We start from the raw sequence: 24,879 nt of genomic DNA on the forward strand, positions 1-24,879 counted from the left end.
TTTCCTCTTGGCCTAGGTAGAGTAATTAGTGACTCTTGAGTTATCTAATTCTTTTGTTGATTGATGATTAGAAGTTACTAATTGACTTGAATGCCACTAAAGCTAGTTTTTCATTAAGATTTGGCTAGGACTTGTGAAATCAAGTTAATTCGTCCACTTGACTTTCCTTCATAGTAAGAGGTTAACTAAGTGGAAGCAATGGACAATTCTCATCATATTTGATAAGGATAGCTAGGATAGGACTTCTTGTTCTCATACCTTTCTAAGAGCTTTTCTAGTTGTTAATTTATTTCTTTTGCCATTTATATTTCTTGTCAATTTCCTCAAAAACCCTAAACATACTTCATAACCAATAACAAGAACACTCTATTGTAATTTCTAGGGAGAACGACCCGAGATTTGAATACTTCGGTTATTTTTATAGGGATTTGTTACTTGTGACAACCAAATTTTTGTATGAAAGGATTGTTGTTTGGTTTAGAAACTATACTAGCAACGAGAATTTATTGTGAAATTCTATACCATCAAAAATCTTCTTATCAGCGTACGCACAGGGGTGTGCGTGCACACTCCCGGGGAGATTTTCAAAAAGTGTTCATACGCATAGGGGTGTGTGTACGCACAAGTACCAAATTTTGCAATTCTGTTTGCTCGCACAAGGTGTGCTAGCGCCCTCAACAGAACGCACCTTCAAACGTGTGGGTAGCATAGGGCTGTGCGTGCGCACAGGTTGTAAAATTCCATTGGTTATGTGCGCGCACAGGTTATGCTAGCGCTCTAAACAGAAAGCCTTCCCCTGTGTGTGCGTACGCATAAGGCTGTGCGTGCGCGCAGGTTCGAAAAATCACAGGGGTGTGCGTGCGCACATACCAGAAATCACAAAATTCTACAACATTGTAGAATTTCAAATTTTGACACTAAACTTCCCACGATCATATCTTCCTCTACCAAAATCAGATTTCCACACTTAAACCATTTTGAAGCTTGTTCAATCATCTCTCATTTGGTATAAAAAGCATTGAATTTCAAGCAAGGTAGCTCAAGATATGATTCATGGAAGTTCACCAAAATTTTAATTTTACCAAAAGTTCACAAAGTTTAATTTTCCACAATCCTCAACCAAAATCAAACCAAAACCCTTTTAAATTCAATTTTTACATCAAAACCTACCCGTTTTTGTCATAATTCACCCCTCATTCAAATTTTCCGCCCACATTACCATATCATCAACCTCAACATCACTTATATCATACTAAATCATTTTTTAATCCACACAATCATTCATCACCATCATATCATTATCAGTCATCATAATTAAACTCATTCAACCTCCATCTCATTCTTCAACATCACTTTATCAACATTACATCACAATTCATCAAAATAGCCAAAACTCATCAATTCATCATCAATCCCAAATCAATAAATTACCACACATCATCATACCATAATTTCCAATAACCAATTTAATTTAATCCTATCCTATGGGTCACTAGCCTAAGTATCCAGAAATATTATATACTACATAGAGGAAACCGAAACCATACCTTGGTCGATTCCCAATATGTTCCAAAAATCAAATTGAGTGCAAAACGAGCTTCCAATCACAATCCAAGTCACTAAGAATCTCCAACAAGCATCAACAATCACCAACAAGCTCCAATATTCAAGCTAATACCACACATTTTATATAAATCAAAACCTAATACTCACAATTAATCATTTTACTGGGGTTCTTGAGAATCTTATCTCATCCACTGAAATTTGGGCTAGAATCCAACATTTCCTCACTAAGGAGTAGCACCTAAACAACCAAAACACAAGGTTTTCTCAAAATCATCACTCATCAAACTCGAATTTCTCAAGGCTGCAAGAAGGAAGGGAAATTTCTAGAAACTTACCACAAAGCTTAGATAGAAGTGACGGACTCAGTGAGAGCTTCACGTAGCCACTAACGGCATGCGATTCGGAGCACTGTAGCTCAAGATATCGCAGTTTGAAGTGATATGTGAATAGTGCTTCTTCTCTCTTCTCCTTCTTCCCTCAATTTTTGGCGTGTGTTATGTTTGTAAGAGTGTTATGGCTGATGGGTTCACGTAATGAACCCTTATATATGTTGGGCTTGGGCCCAACTTGGGGCTGGTCCAACCCGTTAGCGTTTTTAGTCCGTTTGGCCCAACTTTGGGCCAAACCTTTAAAATTAACGCCCAGTTTTCCATTTCTAATATTTTTCTAAGGTTTTTGACTGTTTTTAATTTTCTCGCGCAGTATCGGGCAGACTTAAATCGGTTTGACCGGTTCAGCTGTCGGTTCGCGGTTTTTCTCGGTTTTTCGCTGAAAATATATTTTCTGACTCAGAAAAATCCACTGAGTCCAAAAATCATATTTAAATCCTCAAATTCTCATTCCAAATTTTTGGATCCTATTTTGGGTAATATTAATTATTTACTTAAACAATTAATTAGTCGCAGTCCTTACATTTAGTATCTTGTTGGATTGGGGGAGTTACCTTTTATGATTGTATGTGTGATTTTGGGGCTTATGTGAGTATCATGCCACTCTCTATATTTGCAAGGTTGAATTTAGCTCCATTGAAAAGGTCAACCGCCAAATTTGTCTTAGCTGACAAGAGTGTGATCACCGTAGTAGGGATAGCGGAAGATGTGCTTGTGACAATCAAGGATTTAGTGTTTCTGGTTGATTTTTATATCCTTGAAATGCCTCTAATGGATAATGGAAGTTCTTCCTTCATTTTTCTTGGTCGACCTTTCTTGAAGATCTCTAAATTTAAATTGGATGCCTTTACCGGTACATACTCTTTTAAGGTAGGTGACAAGACCATTAAGTTTAACTTGGAAGAGGCCATGAGACATCCACCTGAAGAGCACTCCGTCTTCCATTGTGATGTCATTGATGATATAGTAGCGGAGATACAAAGAGAAGACTACAACAGGTTGTACTATCCTGTTATTGAAGGGAAGGATAAACATGAGGATAAACAAGAGAAATCCAATGAGGATGAGCTTCATGATCATGGTGAAAAATAACCTCAAATTGAAGCAAAAACTGAATTGAAGCCTGTACCTTCTCACTTGAAATATGCATTCCTTGAGGACGACTCGAGACTAATACTCTCGGTTACTTTTTATTGGGGTTGACTTTGTGACAACCAAATCAAAATTTGACCAAGAGGATCATATGTTGGTTTAGGACTATACTATGACATGATTTGATTTTCTATTGATGAAATTCTAGACCGACAATAATTCTCCCATCAATTTTTTGCCGTACGCGTCACCTCACGCATGCGCATCGCCCCTCTCTGATTTGACCATCACGCATACGTGCGACCCATGTGTACGCGACGCACGCCACTTCTTCTTCTCACACGTACGCGTGACATGAAGCGTACGTGTGACTTACTGCCCTGTTTTACCCATATTCTTTTCTTCTCTTCATTCCATTTCTTTCCTTCTTCTCTCTTCTCCTCTTTTCTTTCCCTCCTTCAACCATCATCCAACACTACCAATCACCATCTATCACCAACTCTTTTAGTTAGTTAGTTAGTTAGTTATTTATTTATTTAGTTAGTTTGATTTATGTTTATTTTTTCTATTTTTCATTATAAATGTTAGATTATCAACCTTGTTTGCTATCTATTGCTGCTGATTACTGAAGATGTTCTTTTAACATCATTGTTGTATTTCTTTATTGAGGTTCTAAACTGTTGCTTAGTTTTGAGTTCTTAATGCTTAATTTTGTGCATACCAAGTACTTGTACATTGCCTTCAAGCTTCACAAATCTTTTGAATTGCATGTTTTGGCCAGCATGTAATTTGATTTCATTATCTATGATGGGGCAATTGTATATTGTCAATGCATTTTTTTTGTTAGGTGATGCTTATTTATGATTGATCCTTTTTCACATCCTATTTCATGCATTGAGATTTGTGAATTGTGGAATTGGATCGAAAGCTTACCTAGTGACATATATTCGAGCTTTGTAAAGCTTTGTAGACCATGCTTGCTATGTGATTGATTTTTGCTTCTATCTTCTTTTTCCTAAGTTCCATAGCACCCATGTCTTCCACCCTTATGTCACTTAGGTGTTGCAAACAAACTTTAATATGTGTCATTGTTTGAGGTGTGAGTGATGAGCGGATAATTTATACGCTTTTTGGCATTGTTTTTAGTATGTTTTTAGTAGGATCTAGTTACTTTTAGGGATGTTTTCATTAGTTTTTATGTTAGATTCACATTTCTGGACTTTACTAGGATTTTGTGTGTTTTTCTGTGATTTCAGGTATTTTCTGGCTGAAATTGAGGGACTTGAGCAAAAATCAGATTCAGAGGTTGAAGAAGGACTGCTGATGCTGTTGGATTCTGACCTCCCTGCACTAAAAGTGGATTTTCTGGAGCTACAGAACTCGAAATGGCGCGCTTCCAATTGCGTTGGAAAGTAGACATCCAGGGCTTTCCAGAAATGTATAATAGTCCATACTTTGGCAAAGAATAGACGACGTAAACTGGCGTTCAACGCCAGCTTTCTACCCAAATCTGGCGTCCAGCGCCAGAAAAGGAGCCAAAACCAGAGTTGAACGCCCAAGCTGGCACAAAAGCTGGCGTTCAACTCCAAGAAAGACCTCTACACGTGCAACACTCAAGCTCAGCCCAAACGCACACCAAGTGGGCCCCGGAAGTGGATTTATGCATCAATTACTTACTCATGTAAACCCTAGTAGCTAGTTTATTATAAATAGGACCTTTTACTATTGTATTTGACATCCAGGATTGTATTTTGATCCTGTGATCACGTTTTAGGGGGCTGGCCATCTCGGCCATGCCTGTACCTTTCACTTATGTATTTTTAACGGTAGAGTTTCTACACTCCATAGATTAAGGTGTGGAGCTCTGCTGTTCCTCAAAGATTAATGCAAAGTACTACTGTTTTCTATTCAATTCATCTTATTTCGCTTCTAAGATATCCATTCGCACCCAAGAATGTGATGAAGGTGATGATTATGTGTGACGCTCATCACCATTCTCCCCTATGAACACGTGCCTGACAAACACTTCTGTTCTACATGAAATAAGCTAGAATGAATATCTCTTAGATCTCTTAACCGGAATCTTCGTGGCGTAAGCTAGAATGATGGCGGCATTCAAGAGAATCCGGAAAGTCTAAACCTTGTCTGTGGTATTCCGAGTAGGATTCAATGATTGAATGACTGTGACGAGCTTCAAACTCGCGATTGTTGGGCATTAGTGACAGACGCAAAAGGAGGGTGAATCCTATTCCAGCATGATCGAGAATCGACAGATGATTAGCCGTGCTGTGACAGAGCATGTGAGCATATTTTTCACTGAGAGGAGGGGATGTAGCCACTGACAACGGTGATGCCCTTGCATAAATCCAGCCATGGAAAGGAGTAAGACTGATTGGATGAAGATAGTAGGAAAGCAGAGGTTCAGAGGAACGAAGGCATCTCCATTCGCTTATCTGAAATTCTCTCCAATGAATTACATAAGTATTTCTATCCCTATTCTATTAATTAATTTCGAAAACACCATTATCAGTTTATATCTACCTAACTGAGATTTGCAAGGTGACCATAGCTTGCTTCATACCAACAATCTCCGTGGGATTCGACCCTTACTCACGTAAGGTATTACTTGGACGACCCAGTGCACTTGCTGGTTAGTTGTATCGAAGTTGTGAACCATGGTATTGGCACCATGTTCTTGGCGCCATTGCCAGGGAAAGAAAGAGCCATGAATTTTATATAATTAAAGTGTAATCACGATTGCGCGTACCAAGTTGCTCACGTTGCCAGGGATTGTTTGAGCCTGGACATCACAATTTCGTGCACCAGTGAGCTCTATATTTCAATTGGTTCACTAAGCTTACTTACACATTAATCACTGTCCATTCATTATCCAATTCACAATTGCTTGATTAATTGCTTGAATACTTTTATGCTTCTTTATTGCTTGTTCGTTGTCTTAACCTAAAAGTTTTCTTTGAAGTATTTCAAGCATACTAGGATGAGTGAAGTGCACACTTCTTTTATGTAATTGTGACATAGCTTTTCATGATGGTGTGTGTATTCTAAACCATGAGCAATCTTAGAACCTACAAACCATTTTCTTCAATGTCACACTAATTCACTCATTCTAGTGATCATCACCTCACCCCAATGATCTATGCTTCCTTGCTTGTGCATTTACTTGTCTTACTGTCCTGTTTTCTATCTTTCAGGATGATTTGTCATAAGCAAAAAAAAAAAGACGGAAGCGGGAAGAAAGAACACGCAGCAACCGGTTGACCCACCAACTGAAGGTGGCAATCCGGAGAGTCACCATACCCCCTTGCTTATTGATAAACCCATATTTTAAGATGTATTTTGTGCCTAATTTGAGAGATTTATTCAATCCTTCACCCACTTATTCATGTTAATTGCATGGTTTTACCTTCCTTTCCTTATTATGTGATGTATGTGAAAAAACATGTTTCCTATGCTTTTAAATTAATTATTTTAATCACCTTTAATTCCATTCGATGCCGTGATCAGTGTGTTGAGTAATTTCAGATCTTCTAAGGCAGGAATGATTCAAAGGATGGAAAGGAAATATACAAAAATGGAAGGAAAGCACAAAACGGAGTCCTTGAAGAAACTGGCATCCACGCGATCGCATGGACAACGCGATCGCGTGCCAAGCGCGAAGAAGCAGCGACGCGGCCGCATGACTGACGCGACCGCGCGCCTTAAGCAGAATGCACATGACGCGGTCGCATGACTGACGCGACCGCGTGGCGAGAAAAGCTCCGAATGACGCGACCGCGTGACCCACGCGGACGCGTGACAGAGGCCACACACCAAAAATTGCAGAAAACGCTCCCAGCGATTTCTGAAGCCCTTTTTGGCCCAAATTCAAGTCCAGAAGGCATAGACCAGAGGTTATGAAGTGAGGGAATGCATCCATTCAGGGAGAGCTCGCCAATTTTTACTTTCCACGAATTAGATTTAGTTTAGAGAGAGAGATTCTCTCTCTCTCTTTAGGATTAGGATTTAGATTTAGGATTTTTCATTCACTTTCAGGATTAACTCTTTTGATCAGGTTCAATATTCCTTTTATTTACTTTTGCAAGCTACTTTATGAATCCTTTCATGTTACAGATTATTTGAATTAATGTTATTTGAGGTATTTCAGTTTAATATTGATTACTCTTATTCATGCTATTGTTATTTTTACTCTGAAGACATTTTTATTCCAAGTAGATTTATTTTTCTCCTCTTGGTCTTGGTTAAGAAATCAGTAACTCAGGAGTTATCCAATTTAACAGCATAATTGATAATTATTATCTTTGTTAATTGCATTGAACTTCCATAATCCCAATCTTTTTGTTAGGAAATAAATAGGATTCGAAGATCAAACTAATTAATCCCTTGACCTTCCTTTACCTTAGTAAAGGTTAACAAAGTGGAATTAAGATTCAACCATCATCATCGTTGATAAGGATAGCTAGGATAGGACCTTTAATTTCTCATACCTTACCAAGAGTTGCTTTACAGTATTTATCTATTTTTCAATTACCATTTAATTTACTTGTCATTAAATTACTCGTTCCTCATTCTTGAAACCCCAATTTTACAATCTCCATAACCAATAATAAGAACATACTTCCCTGCAGTTCCTTGAGAAGACGACCCGAGGTTTAAATACTCGGTTATCAATTTTAAGGGGTTTGTTACTTGTGACAACCAAAACGTTTGTACGAAAGGGATTTTTGTTGGTTTAGAAACTATATCTACAACGCGACTGTTTTTATGAAATTCTTTACTGGCAAAAATCTCGCTCGTCAAAATGGCGCCGTTGCCGGGGAACTGCTAACGTGTGCCTTATTATTGGTTATTGTAAATATTTTTCTTTTGCTTGTTTATTTATTTTTATTTTTCCTTTTTATTTTTATTTGCTACTATGAACTCTCACCCCTCTCGCTTTGAGTTTGGTTCTAACTTTGTTGAAAGAAATAGAAGTTACAGCAGGAATATACATCAAAGTCAGACCAATCAAGGATGGATGGAGCCAAGAGGATCTAATCAACCCTTTAGGCAACAATACCCTCCAAGATATCATGGACAACGACCATTCTACAATGCACACCCTGCTGATAGATATGGTGAACAACCTTGTAACTACCAACAAGCCCCACCCCGTGCCTATAGACCATCCTCTCAACATAACCTCGAACCACCACACTCACAAGCTTCTTTTCACCATTCGCCACCGTATGATCCTTTTCCACCCCAGTTCCAATCCAATCACTCCCAAGCACCACCACTTCCCTATGTTTCATATCCAAATCCATCACCCCGAGAATCAGAGGTTCGCCTCAAGGAAACAGTAAATAAGCTTCAAGCAACCATTCGACAACTAGAGCAAGCAGTAATTCAATTAGTTTCTAGACGTGTGAACATTCAAGGACCAACCACAGCCCCGTGTGGACAATCTAATGAAGAGCGTAGCATGAAGGAGACACTAGAAACTCCAGTGGACAAGACAGAGCATGAATTCATACTAGAACAAGTAGAAGAAGCTGTCATTGTACAAGAAGAAGAGTTGGTTGAAGATCTAGGAGATGCAAAACCTCCATGGGAATCCAGAGCTGAGGAGAAATCCGTCAAGGACATTATAGTTAATGCTAAGGAGAATAGCGCACAATCCCCAAGGCAAGTCATTTATGAAGAATCAGACAGAATAATCCAAGAAGCAAATTCCCTTAATGATGATAGTCACAAGTCAAGCTCTCTTAGTAATGAACTTGCATCTGCAAGTGAGTTCTCTGAGATCGACGAATCCTCCCCAAATGAATACGAGGATGATGCAGAGGTAGATTTCTCTCAACCTCTAATCTATGACTCAAGTGATGAGGAAGACATAGAAGACTTTGACTAGGGTGATGATGCATTTGAAGATCCTTGCAAGGAAGTAGAGGAATTCACAGAAGAGCACAAGGGAGTAGAACTTACAGAACCACCAGAAACACCTTCCCCAAGGCCATTACCACCTAATACAAGCTTCAAGTGGGTACAATCCTTAACTTTTAACTTTACTTATTCACTTGAATATGGTTTACTTGAAACAGATGGCCAGCTTAGAGCTCTCTGCGGCTTTAAAAGTAAGAGGGAAATGGCTCGTGCTCAGAGCTGGTGCACAAGGTTCAATAAGGTTCCACGCTTCAACTCGAAGTGCACGGATTGGCATCAAAATCAATCGAATGGATCTCAGAAAATGTTTGGTTACCATGGTGAGAATTTACTTTTTAAACCGCCCGGATGGAAACATGGAGATCAAGACGGAGGCAGATTTAAAAACAAGGCTTGGGATCAGGGATTCTATTCTGACATTCGTCACCCCGGGAGCCTGAGACTCTGTTTGAAGCTGTTCAGAAGCTTTACATGCCTAGTTTGGGACCCCGGAGGCTATTGGCATTCCAAGCACTGGTGGAGATTTCTGGATGAATTTAAACACAAGCCACCATAACAGGAAGCTCTTCAAATGTCCAACTTAAGGACTTTAACTAAAAGTGCTAGGTAGGAGACAACCCACCATGGTATGATCGTTTCTCTTTAATTTTTATTTAGTTTTATTTGTTTTCTAGTTTTATTTTGTTTTATTATATTGAACCTGGAATTTTGCATCTCACTCATATTAGTCATTGCATTCTGCATTTTTCATGCATAAAAAAAAGGGTGCGCGACGCGACCGCATGCCCCATGCGCTCGCGTCAAAAGGCGAACTACACTTCCCACGCGACCGTGTCATCTACGCGGCGGCGTGACCTGGAAATCGGCGTAAGGATCCAACGTCCAGAGAGTTGGGCTGGAATCGTGCGGCCATTGTGCGTCTAGCACAAAATGGCCCACGCGATCGCATGCCCCATGCGATCGCGTCAGTTGCACACAATCAACCCCACGCGACCGCGTGAGCGACGCGACCGCGTCGCATGGATTGCACGAACACCCCCAAGAAGACAGAGAGTTGCGCTGAAACGACGCTGGATTCGTGCGTTTAGCACAAATTCCAGCGACGCGATCGCCTGCCCCATGCGATCGCGTCATTTACTCTTTTCGCCCTCCGCGCGACCGCGTCATCCATGCGATCTCGTCAACCACCTTTTTCGCTCCAGCCACACGACCGCGTGCTCCACGCGACCGCGTGCTCCACGTGACCGCGTGCTCCACGCGACCGCGTGCTCCACGCGGTCACGTGGATTCAAAAATATAAGCCCCCAGTCACGCGAAACCCTACATTCACGCAGCCCCCCCCCCCCAATTCTTCTTCTCCCTCTCTTCTCCCCCAACCCTCAACCACCACCACCCAGCCACCACTGCGCCACCACCCAGACGCCGCCGACCACCCAGACGCTACCGTCACCCACCCCCTCCCTCCTTCCCCCTTCTTTCTTCCTCCTTCTTCTTTCCACCTCCTCCCCCGCCACTGCTCCCCTCCGCGCCACCACCCACCGCCACCAACAGTCCCAACCGTGCAGCCTTCCACCACCACCCGCAACCCCCAACCCTCTCCCCTATTTCTCCCATTACCCTTCCCAAAGCCCCTACCCCCTAACAGCAGCAACCGCCGTGCCCACCGCCGCCAGCCGCCGCGCCGGACGTCACCGCCTCCACCCGAGCCACCTCTGTACCCCAACCTCCTTCTTTCGCCTTCCAGGTTCCGCAATACGTCGCCCTTCTATCCATTCGTAGTTTATTCTTATTTTTCCGTTTATGTTCATGTTAGGATAGTTAGATATGCATGTTGTAGTGGATTTTAGGTTGTTAGGTAGCCTAGGATGTGGTTAGTGGATTTAGGTCTGTTTATTTGCACTGTTCTTGGTTCTGTTTTATCAAATCTGCAATTCTGCTGTTGCTGTATTCATGTTCATATGTTGTACTTTCCTGCATTTGCTGCTCTTTACATTGAACTTTCATGTTTTTATTCCGTATATGTAATTGCAAGCCTTAATTTGGATTCATATGAACTGCTTGATTGCTGTTTATTTTCCGGGAAAGTCCTATTTTAGCCGGAATGCTGCCCGAATTTCTGTAAAATATCTCTGTTCATGTCTTGGTTTTGGGATTTTCACCTGTGCTTTCCATAATTTCACCAAACCAATTCATGAATGCTTAGGCACGCATTCTTATTTTCTTTGATCTCCTGGTTCATAAATCGCAATTTTGATGTTTGATTCCTATTTTTGCTTTCTTATCTCTATTTGAATCATCATCAAAATGTTTTACTTGTTTGAATATGAGTTACCTATAGCTTCTACCTGTGATGACGTGTTACTTGGATTATTTTCATTATGCCTCTTACTTTAACCCATTTTTCACTAACCCACTAATTTTAACTCTAACCAACCTAACCTTTTCAAAACTTCTTTTTTTTTTTTTTTGCTTTTCTTTCACTTTCTTTTACCATTATAACCAAGGCATGATATTAATTTTTCTATTTAACTTGCATTCAATTACATTTTGGATTGTGATTTCTTCTTTTCAGACTTTTCACTCCTATACAATCCTAAATGCACATATTACCTAACTAATATTCATTATCCTATTGCTCCTTTGCCACTTTGTGTTTTCTTTGATTATTTGCCTATTTGCCTTCCTATTTTTATTATATCCTGGTTTTCTATTTTTCAGGATGTCAGATTCCCAGAGAAAGGGAAAAGGCAAGGCCACTTCTGGCAAAAGGAAAAGAGGAGAAGCCTCCGTGTCTATCATCGACCTCATGCATGATGCCTCCTTGTGGGAGAAAGCCTTTACCCCGCAAGAGAAGGCCGACCCACTACTTCCCGCCACTGACCCAGTAAAGTTTGCAAACTGATACTGTGAGCTGAAGTATCCGGTGTTTGCAAACTCCAGGAACCTATACCTGGAGCGGACTTTGAAGATCCCAGAAGAACTCCAGCTATATACCTCTGATCAGATCAAACAAAGAGGCTGGTTCTTTCTGGAGAGACCTCTGACTGAGGTTAATGCATCTTGGGTTAGGGAATTCTACTGCAACTACTTCAAAACTTCCCTAGATGCAGTGAACCTCAGAGGGAAGCAAATTCTGGTTACTGAGGAGGCAATAGAGGAGGTTCTGAAGCTTCTGCCTAAGACTGATCAGACAGATGGCTATCAAAAAGCTGAGGAGGATATGCACTATATGCGATTTGACTGGGATGCAGTCAAGGCCCGAATTGCCCTTGACCCATCAGTTCCTTGGATCATGGGTCAGAATACCACCATGCCCAAAGGGATCAAGCGGATTTACCTGAACGATGAGGCTCGGCTATGGCATCAGATATTCAGCAACTACATTATGCCGAGTACTCACGAGACTGTGATACCAGCCGCTATGAACACCCTCCTATGGTGTGTGATGGAGGGTAAGGACCTATACCTGCCACGCTTTATCCGGCACTACATGGTCAGGGTCCACATCCGCAGCACTCTTCCCTTTCCCTATCTAGTTACACGACTGGGCTGTCGAGCTGACGTGCCATGGGAGGATGCTGATGAGAGGCCACCTGCTGCAGAGTGCAAGAAGCTTATCCCGCACAGCAGGAACTTTCTGGCCTTGGGCTACAGACCTCCATTCCTGACTGCCACTGTTGCTGATACAGCTACACCATCTGTCGGTCCCTCTTCCTCCACTGCTGCACTATCCACCCCTGCCACCACCATTGCACCTCCACCTGCCACAGAGCCTGTCTATCATCTGGTGCACCGCTTGTTTCGATGACTTGACCAGATGGAGCGTCGCAACAAGCGACGCTATGAGCACCTGAAGCTGATGATACGATCCGGCGACATCCCCTCCGAGCCTGACACACCATCCGAGGTATCTGAGGAGGAAGCGGATGCACCCGAGGCAGAGACCCATCCCCAGGCAGACACCGAGGAGGCGGCACCACTGGCAGAGGTCCCACATCAGATCCAGACTGCAGATCCTGAGATCCCCATTCAAACAGCCCCTCCTCTCCAGCAGCCGGACATTTAGCCAGCCACCACAGAGACCCTAGCTACCATCCCTTCCAGTGATGACACCCCTTCACACCCGGCTTGAGTGAGCATCAGGGACGATGCTACATTTTAAGTGTGGGGAGGTCGCCATCTCTGGCATATTATTTTGATGAACTACTACAGACTCTTTTTCTTTTATTTTGGATATTTTTCTGTATTTTTCTCTTTATTTTTATTTTTATTTTCTGAGTATTTATACATTGCTACTGTTTATGTATTTTTACTCTATTTCGGCATTTTGTATTTTTGGTTCATATTTTAGCCACTTAGTTGTAATTCTAACTTATTAGTTATAGAAATTGTGGATTGGTTAGTATAGTTTACCCTTTTTAGCATAAGATAGCTTAGTTAAAATTGAAAAGAAAAAGGAAGTAAACTAGAGACTTTAACAGAATCAAAACAACCCACACCTTGTATATATAGCATTACATGTTAGTTAACAACACTTCATCAAGGAGAAACACTAGAACTTTAAAGCCATTCAATATAAGTTTTACATTGAGAATAATGAGAATTTTTAACTAAACCTGCATGACATACATAAGTGATAAATGATTTTTGAGCTAGAGAACACATAGCCTGTGAGTTTTGAGCTTAATTGTATGGTTACATTTAAACCATAATTTTTATTCATGTGTGTTCCGCCCTTCTTTTATATTCTGATGTTCTTTACTTTGTTTTAATCTATATGTCCAATTATAGAATATAAAATATAGAATATAGATACATACCAAAAGAATGATTGAGGCCATTATTTGATTTTAGCTTACTTATCCCAAAAATAATCTACCTTTCACATCACCCTTGTTAGCCCCCCTTGAGCCTTTAAATCCCTTTTATTCTATTTAGCCACACTACTAGTCTTAAGCAGAAAAACAAAAAAAAAATCCCAAGTTGAATCCTTGGTTAGCTTAAGATAGAAAACTATGAATAGTTTAAAATATGGGAAACCTATTGGGAACATGGATGATAAGAACAAGAGGTAGAAAAATTGAAAAGAATAAAAATAACTCAAAATAAGAAATTTTGGGAAGCATGCTCATGAGAAATCAAAGTGATTAAATTACCATGTGCATTTAAAAAAATTTATTTTTTAGTATTTAATAAATGGGATACAAAAGAATTTCCCAAATGCAAAAATAAAAGCAATGCGCATGGAATAAGAATAAAGTTGAAACATGAGCATGTAACATCCAAAAGTGGGAAAAAATGGGAAAATAGGTAAAGAAGTTTTGTTTTACTAAGTATGTATGTTAGGTAAGATCTTAGTCTAATTAAGGATTCACTTATTAGCTCACTTAGCCTTATACATATATCCTTACCTTTACCTTGGCCCCATTACAACCTTAATTAAAGGCCTCATGATTTTTGGTATGACTGTATTCTATAATTGTTGATTGGTTAGATGAAGAACAAAGTTATAGAAAGGAAGAATAAAAAGAGGAATAGAGTGATTAACCCAATAAACACTGAGTGACTAGAGAGTAAACACAAATCCAGTGAGGGTTCAATAGCTCATTAACATTTATCTCTGTTTGAATTATCTAATTGTCTTGCAAGTTCATAAAATGATTTTTTTTCTCCCATCTCAATTGTAAAAGTGCATATTGAATATCTAAGGCTTGGCTATATATATATATGACTCCTTGAGGATGTGAATTAATTTAACTACCTGTAAGCTTTATATATGAGTGAATAAATTAGAATTGCATGATGCATTTAGATTAGATTGCATTGCATGACATCCCATCACTTTAACCTTACTTATTACCTTGGATTTAGCATGAGGACATGCTATTATTTAAGTGTGGGGAGGTTGATAAACCCATATTTTATGATATATTTTGTGCCTAATTTGAGAGATTTATTCAATCCTTCACCCACTTATTCATGTTAATTGCATGGTTTTACCTTCCGTTCCTTATTATGTGATGTATGTGAAAAACATGTTTCCTATTCTTTTAAATTAATTATTTTAATCACCTTTAATTCCATTCGATGCCGTGATCAGTGTGTTGAGTAGTTTCAGATCTTCTAAGGCAGGAATGATTCAAAGGATGGAAAGGAAATATACAAAAATGGAAGGAAAGCACAAAACGGAGTCCTTGAAGAAACTGGCATCCACGCGATCGCATGGATGACGCGATCGCGTGCCAAGCGCGAAGAAGCAGCGACGCGGCCGCATGACTGACGCGACCGCGCGCCTTAAGCAGAACGCACATGACGCGGTCGCATGACTGACGCGACCGCGTGGCAAGAAAAGCTCCGAATGACGCGACTGCGTGACCCACGCGGACGTGTGACAGAGGCCATGCACCAGAAATTGCAGAAAATGCTCCCAGCGATTTCTGAATCCCTTTTTGGCCCAAATCCAAGTCCAGAAGGCATAGACCAGAGGTTATGAAGTGAGGGAATGCATCCATTCAGGGAGAGCTCGCCAATTTTCACTTTCCATGAATTTGATTTAGTTTAGAGAGAGAGAGAATCTCTCTCTCTTTAGGATTAGGATTTAGATTTAGGATTTTTCATTCACTTTCGAGATTATCTCTTTTGATCAGGTTCAATATTACTTTTATTTACTTTTGCAAGCTACTTTATGAATCCTTTCATGTTACAGATTATTTGAATTAATGTTATTTGAGGTATTTCAGTTTAATATTGATTACTCTTATTCATGCTATTGTTATTTTTACTCTGAAGACATTTTTATTCCAAGTAGATTTATTTTTCTCCTCTTGGTCTTGGTTAAGAAATCAGTAACTCGGGAGTTATCCAATTTAACAGCATAATTGATAATTGTTATCTTTGTTAATTGCATTGAACTTCCATAATCCCAATCTTTTTGTTAGGAAATAAATAGGATTCGAAGATCAAACTAATTAATCCCTTGACCTTCCTTTACCTTAGTAAAGGTTAACAAAGTGGAATTAAGATTCAACCATCATCATCGTTGATAAGGATAGCTAGGATAGGACCTCTAATTTCTCATACCTTACCAAGAGTTGCTTTACAGTATTTATCTATTTTTCAATTACCATTTAATTTACTTGTCATTAAATTACTTGTTCCTCATTCTTGAAACCCCAATTTTACAATCTCCATAACCAATAATAAGAACATACTTCCCTGCAGTTCCTTGAGAAGACGACCCAAGGTTTAAATACTCGGTTATCAATTTTAAGGGGTTTGTTACTTGTGATAACCAAAACGTTTGTACGAAAGGGATTTTTGTTGGTTTAGAAACTATATCTACAATGCGACTGTTTTTATGACATTCTTTACTGGCAAAAATCTCGCTCGTCACTCATCTCTGAATGCACCGAGGACGGTGCAAACTTTTAAGTGTGGGGAGGTCATCCGACCACTCGGCATTTTTGGGTGACAAATTTCTAATCCCAACACTTTTGCATTTCATTTTTTTTAAATTAAAAAAAAAAAGAAACAGGGCACTCTCATCTATTATATTTATACTTAAAACCAATCAAAATGCAAAATTAACAAAATCTCTAACTCTTTTTTGAAAATTTTTCAAATACTAAACTAGGCAATTCAAATAAAAATACAATTCAAATAACTAACCTACAACCTAAGGCATAAATCTAATCAAACAAACTAACAACCAAAACACTAACACAAGAATATGCGAAGAAGAAAACTACCTAACAATGGCAACTCAATTCATTCATTGATTATATCTACAAGAGCATGGAAAGATTTTACCATGGTGGGATGTCTCCCACCTAGCACTTTTATTTATTATCCACAAGTTGGACAATTGGGAGGCTCCTTGTCAAGATGGTTTATGTTTGTACTCATCCTTAAACTTCCAAGGATGCTTGCTCCTCAAATGGTTGTTAGAATTTCCAACCGACTTCACCAAGTTTGGGTGAAGTTCTTCCCAAGATATGAGCTCCCAAAATTAGCCTTCATGTTCTGATCCGGGATCCCATATCTTATTTTTACACCCGTCTTCTAATTGATCATCATTGTTCCATTCAGGTGGCAAGTGATATGAATTCTCAAGTAAACGCCAAAGCATCTTCCTAGACCCATTTAATTGAGAACTATACCAACCATTGCACTTAGACTTTGAGTTTCCAACAATAAGGAACCTTGATTGGCATTTCCACCCACTAATCAATTCACTCTTCATCTTAACTCCACAAAGAACTCTAAGTTGCCCATCCATCTCAAGCAAACTATATTCAAGTGGGAAAGTAAAGCTTAGAGATAAGAGATTTACCCACTTGAATGAAAGGATGGCTGGTGATGGCTTAGGGAGAGGTGTCTCCAATGTCCTTGAAAGCTCTACTCCCTTGTGTTCTTCCATGACAACTTTCACCTCTTTGCAAGCTTCTTCAATTTCAACCTCTTCCTCTTGGTAGCTTTCTTCTAATTCAATCTCTTCTTCATTACTTACCAAGGGTATGGGAGATTGTGCACATTCTTCTATGACCTCAATTTCATGTCCAATGGGAGAGGATTCAATTGTAGATAGAAACTCATCAATGATTGAATCTATCTCTTGATCAACCTCTTTAAAGTCTTCAACCATGATATGCTTTGGAGGTTGTAACCCTCCCCAACATCAATATCAAGCTTCTTGGAAGAGGACTCTATAATTCTACACTCCCACGGACTTTCAACATCCCTAAATCTTTAACAACTCCTTCCGGCTAAATTGTCTCTACTCCCTCCCCCTTGTTGTAATTCTTGCTTCAACTCCCCTTCTTCACCTTGAAGCTTCATGTTCACTCCCTCACTATGCTTCTTGGTTGATCATTCACATTCGTCAATGGGAGTACTTGGGATGCATGAGCTTAGGTGGGAGGTGATAAACCCCATTTGTAGGGTTTATCTTGTGCTTGATTTAGGAGATTTTATAACCTTTTATCCACATTTATCCAATGAAATAGCATGGTTTTATAACTTCTCCTTTAATTGTGCTTAAGAGTGAAAACATGCTTTTTAGGACTTAGAATAGCTAAATTTAATTCACCTTGATTCCATTAGATGCCTTGATATGTTTGTTAAGTGATTTCAGATTTAGGAGGCAAAGATTGGATCAAGGGAATCAAGGAAAAGCATGTAAAAATGGAGAACCCATGAAGAAATGAAGGAATCGCAAAAGTTGTCAAGCCGACCTCTTCGCACTTAATCAACCATAACTTGAGCTACAGATGTCCAAATGATGTGGTTCCAGTTGTGTTGGAAATTTAACATCCGGGGCTTCGAAATGATATAATATTTTCCATAATTGCTACACGTATGATAACGCGTACACGCACTGTACATGCACGCGTTGTTGCCGCCATATGATCCACTTAAAAGCAATACGTAGCCAGCAAATTCTAAAGCCTTGTGGGCCCAATCCAACTCATTTCTGATGCTATTTAAGCCAAGGATTGAAGGGAAATTAACATACTTTCACACATTACTTTAGTTTAGTTTAATTTTTGGAGGGAAAGTTAGTTTTTAGAGAGAGAAGCTCTCACTTCTCTCTAGGATTAGGATTAGGTTAGATCTAGGTTTAATTCATGCTTTGATTTACTTTTTTCTTTGTAATTCTTCTCCTTCTACCTTTCCTCTCTCTAGTTTTGCTTTTAATTCTTGTAATCCCTTGCTTTTATGTTGATGCATTTTTGTTCTTCTATTTTCCTTTAATGCAAATTTATGATTCATGTTCCTTTATTGTTCATTTGATTTGTTGTTGTTTAATTCATTTCAATTGAGTAGTGTAGATTTACTTTCCTTGCAATTTTACTATGCTTTCTTTTTTTTATGCCTTCCAAGTGTTTGATAAAATGCTTGGTTGGATTTTAGTATAGAATTTTCTCCTCTTGGCTTTGGTAGAGTAATTAGTGACGCTTGAGTTATCTAATTCCTTTGTAGATTGATAATTAGAAGTTGCTAATTAATTTGGATACCACTAAAGCTAGTCTTTCCCTTGGAAGTTGGCTAGGACTTGTGGAATCAAGTTGATTCATCCACTTGACTTTTCTCAATGATTAGAGGTTAACTAAGTGGTAGTAATGGAGAATTATGGTCACAATTGAGGAGGATAACTAGGATAGGACTTCTTGCTCTCATACCTTGCCAAGAGCTTTGTTAGTTGTTAGTTTATTTCCTTTGCCATTTATATTTCTTGCCTATTATTCCAAAAACCCCAAACAATACCTCATAACCAATAACAAGAACATTTGTTTGCAATTCCTAGGGAGAACGACCCGAGGTTCAATACTTCGGTTTATAAATTTAAGGGTTTGTTACTTGTGGCAAACAATCTTTTGTATGAAAGGACTATTGTTGGTTTAGAAACTATACTTGCAACGAGATTTCAATTGTGAATTCTAGACCACACAAAAGCCTAATCATCAGGAGGCCATGTGGTTAATGGCTTCCGCCATGGTAGCAATCATGACTTCTAGCTTCTTCAGCTTCTTTTGTTTCTCTTCATTGTTCTTGCAAGAATGTTTGGAGAGCTTCATCCATTGGAGGTGGTGGTGAAAGAGAGGGTACGTTGTTTGGGGGAAAGGGTTCATAATTGAAAGGTGGTTCATTTTGTTAAGGGTGTGGAGATGGTGTATATTGAGGTGGTTCTTAGGAGTAATTGTGTTGGAATTATTGTCGTTCTATGTATGGTTCATATGGCTCATAAGGTGGTCGGTATGGTGGATAAGGATTAGGGTCATATGGAGGTGTTTGGTGGTAGGGGGCTTGTGAGTATGGTTGTTGGCAGCTATGTTGAGGTAAAGCGTCATATGCATTTGATGATTGTGGTTGACAACCACAATGAGGGTCACCACACACATTAGATTGGTATGCTTTAGGAGTTGGACTATACCCATAAGAAATCGGAGGAAGTTGTTGCCAAGAAGAGTGATCAATTCCTTGAGACTCCTCCCATCTTGGATTGTTTCATCCTTAATGCATGTTGTCATTGTAGTTCCCATTTTCTACAATATAGTTTGAACTAAATTCATAGCCAAAGGGTGAGAATTCATGGTAGCAAGAGAAAATGAAAACAAAAACTAACAAGAAACAAAGAAAACCAAATCCTAAAACTAGAAAGAACTAGCAAATAAACCAAAAATCAAGTTATTCACAATATCAACATATGTACAATAACCAATAACAAGCACACATTGTAATCCCCCGGCAACGGTGCCAAAAACTTGAAATGAGTAAAACCGTCGGCTTAGAATTTTTTCTTGGTTAGAGGAAAATAACTTCGTTGCAAGTATAGCTCCAAACTGACAAGTAACACTCAATCAAAGTTTAATTTGTTTGTCACGAGTGCAAACCAATAAAAATACTGAGAATATTAGTTCTCGGGTCGTCTCTCAAAGGAATTGCAGTGAGGTGCGCACATTATTGGTTATGGTATCCAAGGGGTGGTTTGCATAAAAGGGGCAAGAATATAGATGGCAAGAAAAGTAAAGCATACAATTAAAGAAAGCAAATACTAAAGAGAGACATTCATGGCAATGATCGAGAAAATAGGCTTTCTATCCTAGTCATCAATTATCATACAATGATTAACAAGAGCTAATCCTATTCAGTCATCTCTAACATTGGAAGAAAGTATAATGTTATCTTCACATGAGAGAAAGTTAAATAAGACTAGTTAATCTCAATCAAACAGTCCTAATAAACTTACTAATTGAATTAGCAAGATATTAGAGTCAATGAAAATAATATTAACTAACAACTCTAGAATACCAATCTAAATTGGGTATTAATGACTCAAGATTTTCCAATTTCTCTTTCCAAGCCAAGAATGCTCAAAAAACTACTTTAAACCTAAGCCAAGTATTTTGTCAAACACTTGGAAGGCATAAAAGAAAAGCATAGTAAATGGCAGGAAATAGTAAATTCTAAAACTACCCAATGTAAGAAATTAACGATAACAACTCAAGAAAGCATTGAAAGAACATAAAGCATAAAATTGCATTAAAGGAAATAGGAAATTAACAAGAGTGCTCATAAACATAAAAGTGACATAAAAGGAAAATTAACAAGAAAACTAAAAAGAATAAAGATGTAGGAACAAGAAATTGTAAAGAAAACTATATGAAAACAAGAATTAAACCTAATTCTAAAAAAGATCTACCCTAATTCTACTCTAATTCTAGAGAAAAGAGGGAGCTTCTCTCTCTAGAAAACTACCTAAAGCATGATCCTCGCTAATCTAATTGCTCCCCCCTTTGACCCCTCTTGAATTCTGCATGAAATAGCCACAGAAATGAGTTGAATTTAGGCCTGAGCAGCTCAGAAATCGCCCCCAGCGTATTCGCTTTAATGAGGTCACGTGCTGATTGTGATACGTACGCATGGGTTACTGATTTAAGAGAATTCGTCATGTCGGTATAGAATTTCACACAAAATAAATTCTCGTTGCAAGTATAGTTCTATACCAACAAACAATCCTCCCAATCAAAAATTTGTAGTTTTGTGTCACGAATAATGAACCCCAATAAAAATTTACCAAAGTATTTGGACTCTGGGTCGTCTCCCTGGGATACAATGAAGTGCTCAATTATTGGCTATAAAGGGATAATGGGGGTTTTTGGTTCATAAGAGGGCAAGAAAAGTAAATTAGGCAAGCAAGTAAAGAAAACAAGATAAAGAACTCTTGGCTAAGACTTAGGTAATTGAGATCACCATCCTTGTCAATAAACCAAATATTGATAATCATGATAGGCCAACCTATTAAGTCTACTTCCCAAAAGCTTTAAGTACGTAACATCTACCCCTAAGCTTGAAGTACGTCAAATAGGTTTGATCACATCAACCCTTAAGTCCTAACCTACCTACTAATTAACTTAGTAGCGGGTTAGCGTCAATGAGTATCAAATTAATCACCAAGGGTTCTCAAATCATCAAATCCATCATACCCAATAACTCAAGTTTACCAAATTCCCTTAGCTTAGACCAAGAGTTGACAAAATTACTCAAAAATTAAAGAGAATATTTCGTCAAACACATAGAGTGCAATAGAAGTAAACATCATAAATTGCAAGAATAATAAAATCTACCAACTACTAATTGCAAGAAAAGTAAATTCACAACTCAATTCATCAATTAAAGAAACATCAACATTAAAATTTGCATTAATTGTAAACCAAATCCAACATGAGTTCATCATCACAAAAGAGAGTAAAATGAGAAATTAACATCACAAATAAGAGAATCAAGATGTAGAAATGAGAAATTATAAAGGAAGCAAAATAAGATCAAGGAATTAAACATGGATCTAAAACAATTAACCTAATCCTAACCTAATTCTAGAGAGAAGAGGGAGCTTCTCTCTCTAGAAAACTAACTAAAGGCTCATGTTGACTAAACTAATTGCTCCCCCTTTGCTTGGACTTCAATTCTGCATGAAATACACTCAGAAACAAGTTGAATTTAGGCCTGGGCAGCTCAGAAATCGCCCCCAGCATTTTGCCTTTAAGTGGGCCATGTGAGAGTATCAGTGCGTACGCGCCATGTGCGCGTGCGCGTCGATTGGCAAATTCTTCATCCGCGCAAACGCATCGTGTACGCGTGCGCGTCGATTGGCAAATTATTCATCCGCGCGGACGCGTCATGTGGGCGTGGGCATCTCTATGTGAAACCACTTTTGCGTGTGCGCGCCTTGTACGCGTGCGCGCCCATTGATGCATTCCCAATCTTTGTGTCTTCATGCATTCTCCACTTTGCATGCTTTCCTCCTCATTTCTTCCATCCAATATTTGCCTTATGAACCTGAAATCACTTCAACAAACACATCAAGGCATCGAATGGAATTAAAGTGAATCAAAATCACTAATTTAAGGGCCTAAAAAGCATGTTTTTTCACTTAAGCACAATTCAAGGGAGAATTACAAAACCATGCTATTTCATTGAATAAATGTGGGAAAAGATGGTAAAAACCCCTAAAATAAGCACAAGATAAACCACGAAATCGGGGTTTATCAGTTACGCGTATACGTCGTCTGGTTTTTTCTTGTCACGCGTACGCGTCATGTCATGCATACGCGTCACCTGTACGACCTCCTCTTCACGCATGCGCGTCTGTCACGCATGCACGTCGCTCTTAAGCACTCCAAATCCTTGTTTTTCCATGAATTCTCCATCTTGCATGCTTTTCTCTTCACCTCTTTGATCCATTCCTTGCCCTTTCAATCCTGAATTCAGTAACAAACATATCAAGGCATCGAGTGGAATTAAAGGTGAATTAAAATTGACTAATTAAAGGCCTAAAAGGTATGTTTTCACTCTGAAGCACAAATTTAGGGAGAATTACAAAACTATGATATTTCATTGAATAAATGTGAGATAAGTTGATAAAATCCCCTAAATTAAGTACAAGATAAACTAAAAAATTAGGGTTTATCACTCCGTCTTCTAAATTCATATAGAAATTCACTAAATTAAGTCACTAACTCATCCTTAGGAGTATTAGAGCCTAAGTACTATATAGTATTCCTAAATAGTACTTAAAGAATGTTTGGAAAGCTAGAGAACCTTGAAAATGAGAGAAAAATGATTTTTTAGCAAAACAGGGCATCCACGTATGCACGCATTGTGCCGTGTACAGGCGGTTGTTGAATTTCCCATGTCGCATACGCACGCGTGTGCCGCGTACGCGAGGAAGCAAGGCAGAAATGATCGCCCGCGTACCAGATCATGGGGTCGCGTACACATTCATGAGTTTTGGCCCATCTCGTGTACGCGTATAGGCTGCGTACACATGAGGGCCTGACAGAGACGCACGCCCGCGTATGGTGGTGCCCACTTACGCATGCCCCACCTGATTTGCAAAATTCTATAAAGTTGCAAAAATTAATTTTAAACACCAAACATTAAACATTCATAACTTTCTCTACAAAATTCTATTTTCCTCAAACTTTATATCAATTTAAAGATCTTTAAATGAACTTTAATTTAAGATAAATTTCAACCAATTTCAAAAACTGAAGCTCAAGTTATGATCCGCCAAAGTTTACCAAAATTTGATTTTTATCAAAAGTTAGCTTGGTTCTCAAACATCCAAAATTCACAATCAAACCAAATCAAAGCCTACTCAATTTCACCACAAAACACTACCAAATACTATGCTTTACCTTTCCATTATAATTCAATCAATTCAACATCTACTTCAATCAATTCATCCATTATAAACTCAACAATTCAACAATTTCTATATCAAGATTTCAATATCAACAACTTTAACACAATCTCACTACTCATAAGCATCACTTATCATATCTCATCATAATTTATCATGATTACAATAATCCAAATTCAACATCAACAATTCTCATCACAAGTCATCAAAATCATCACAAGCATTAAATATCATAATCTATTATCAACAATTGAAACCTATCCTATGGTCCACTAGCCTAAGTGTCCAGAAATATTACATATTACATAGAGAAAACTGAAACCATACCTTGGCCGATTCCCAATATGCACAATACACCAAATTTGAGCCCAAACAAGCTTTCAACCACAATCAAGCCACCAATTCCAACCCAAATGCTTCCAAATATCCAAGACATCTCCAACAAGCACCAATGCTCAAACTAACATCATATATTTCATAAAAATTAAAACCTAATATTCACAATATACCAAACTACAAGGATTTTTGAGAAATCTTACCTTATCCACTAAAATTTGGGATAGAACGCAAGAATCCCTCACCAATGGTTAGTACCTAAACAACCAAAACACTAAATTTCACTCAACCAAAACCAAAAATTCGAATTTCACAAGGGCAGAAAACTGGATAGAGATTCTCGAGATT

Source organism: Arachis ipaensis, chromosome B7, assembly GCF_059453495.1.
Source record: "Arachis ipaensis isolate K30076 ecotype BB chromosome B7, ASM5945349v1, whole genome shotgun sequence".
Taxonomy (NCBI): domain Eukaryota; kingdom Viridiplantae; phylum Streptophyta; class Magnoliopsida; order Fabales; family Fabaceae; genus Arachis; species Arachis ipaensis.